Genomic DNA, 2426 nt, shown 5'->3' with positions numbered 1-2426 from the left:
GCTCTTCCCTGCGGACCCAAGGACATGCCCAACCGCACCTGGGCAAGGTCCCCTTCTGAGGTTATTTTTCCACCACATTTGTCAATTTTGACCAAAAACTGGGAAAAAAACTTGGCTAATGTACGTGGCTGCCACAAGCAGACCGAGACACTCGCTGGTGTTTGATTCGCACTCCTGTTTTCTTTGTTTGGTCCCACCTGCTGTAACTGTGAACTGCAGAGGCGATGTGCGAAGCGAGACAAATTCACCTCCCGGACCAACACTCAGGAACCATGGACATGTAGAAAATACCCCAGAGCCCCCCACCACAACAGTTAGCAAAAGCAAAATCAAGAGGATATGTGACAACAACTTACAAGATGCAAGGATGGTCTTTAAAACCCAGAAGGGACCACATTTCTAGTTGATATCCCACCCTGCAATGCCAGCACATCCCCTCTTCCAGAAGGAAGCCCACAGGAAGAGCCCAAAGGATACTAATCAGCCATGGAAAATTACTGCCCTGGCTAAACCAACTCCCAACGAATGGGTGAGATGGAGAGCATGAACACCAGATGGTACTCACCTATGAGCAGCAGAGGAGGAGAGCTACTGAACTCCACCGACACACCAGCTATCTCCCAGAAAGGGTGAGCAACTGGAGAGAAACTCGGCAAAGTAGACCCTGAACTCTTAAAAAAGCTCTTGTGCATCATGGAAATTAGAGACCAGTAAATCCTCCTTCTGCCCTGGACAGTTTGTTAGAGTAACTGGCAGGTGCGTGGGTAAATATGGGTCGCTCAACGCTGTAAGCCAGAAGAGAAGGGTGATCCAGTTTGATGGACTCATTTCAAAAAGTCCTTGTCAAAAAGTTTCCCAAAGCACTGAAGTGGGGTTGGGATAAGAAGGAAAGTCCTCTTGAAGCCCACCAGGTGAGGGAAGAGTAAGAGGTTAGTTTTTACAATGAAAGGAGGTTACCAAAAGCCCCACGGAGATCTCTGTCGGGACCTCGGCTGTTCAGAAACACTCTGGAAGAGGAGGCGAATGACAAACTTGGTCACTAAATCTAAATTTAGTCTCCACAAAGCTAAAGCTGCAAAGTGCTGGAGGAAAGTGGGCAAGGAAGTGGGCAGGTGAAACCCGGCTTCGGTGAAAGCAAGTCAATCTCAAATCCTGCAAGTGGTATTCAGGTCAGCCAACCGGTGACAAAGGAGGCAAAACTTGGAAGGTTTGGAGGAGGGGTGCAGGGAAGATAAGATGTCTCAAACGGCTTTGTGAAGAGGAGAAACCAGCTGCGTTAGGATTCCTCAGCCAGGAAAACAAACTGAGCAGGGACATGAGAAAAGCCCATAAAGGCATGAGAAAGGCCGTAATTATTTCTTGCCTTGCAAGAATGAAGCATGTAAAAACTAACAGAGGCTCTGTTTTATCCACCACAAAGTATGAAAGCACTGAGAAAGGAATCAAATGCAGGGAAGACAGAGCCACCAGTGGCTCTCACGCAGGAGAACCCAGAGGCCAGTCCCAGCTGGAGATATCCCTGCAGCGCAGACCTCAGCAGTAGGGGAAGGACCACGTTATAAATGCTGTGGTTTTAATATTTCCCCCAATTATCGGCTACTTGCCATGGTTGGAGATGCCAAGGGACCACCAACCCACTGCCCCTGCCGCTGCCCAGTGTCTTGGGGATGGTAGGTGGCTGCAAAGCCAGAGAGGTGCTACCCAGGCCACCCTTGAAGGATGCATCCCGCATCTACACGTCCCTTTAGGAGCACGTGAGAGCCTCTGCTCCTTCAGGCACTGCCTCGCTGGGGAAAGGAGACCCCAAGGCAGCTCCTTCCCATTGAGATAGTCTCTCAACACCCAACCAGCGACTCATCCCCTCCAAAACCCAACCCCCCATGCTGTCCGGCCCTACAGATCCAAAACGGCTCCCAAGATTACCTTCAGCTAAGCCAGCCAGTGTTTTTCACGGGGAGGCAAAGGGCTATTTATATCTATCAGAGGCTGGCGGGGGAGGGAATGGGCCGGCACTACAGTCCACCTTACCATTCACGGGGAGGCAAAGGGCTATTTATATCTATCAGAGGCTGGCGGGGAAGGTAAGGCCCGGCCACTCCAGCCCATCTGCCAGGCACTTAGCAAGACATTGGAGCATATCGAACGGGTGAGGTCAGGCAGCGGTGGTAGTGGGACAGGAGGGGGAGGTGGGGACGGATGCATTACAGCACTGACATGGACTTCACTCCAAGGGTAAACTTCAGCCGGTTCCTGCAGACTAATTTGTTTAAGTGCTTGTTGCACTGAGATCAAGAGGTTGGTCAAATTAGACGTTATTTTGGCGTTCTCATGCTCGGCACAGTAAACGAGCATGGCCGCTTGTTCCTCGTCTTCTGGGGGAGAGCCAGGACTTACCGGTCTTCTGGGACATGGGAGGGATGGGGTGG

This window comes from Buceros rhinoceros, unplaced genomic scaffold (genome assembly GCF_000710305.1).
Source record: "Buceros rhinoceros silvestris isolate BGI_N320 unplaced genomic scaffold, ASM71030v1 scaffold18856, whole genome shotgun sequence".
Classification (NCBI taxonomy): Eukaryota; Metazoa; Chordata; class Aves; order Bucerotiformes; family Bucerotidae; genus Buceros; species Buceros rhinoceros.
This window is presented reverse-complemented; position numbering follows the sequence as displayed.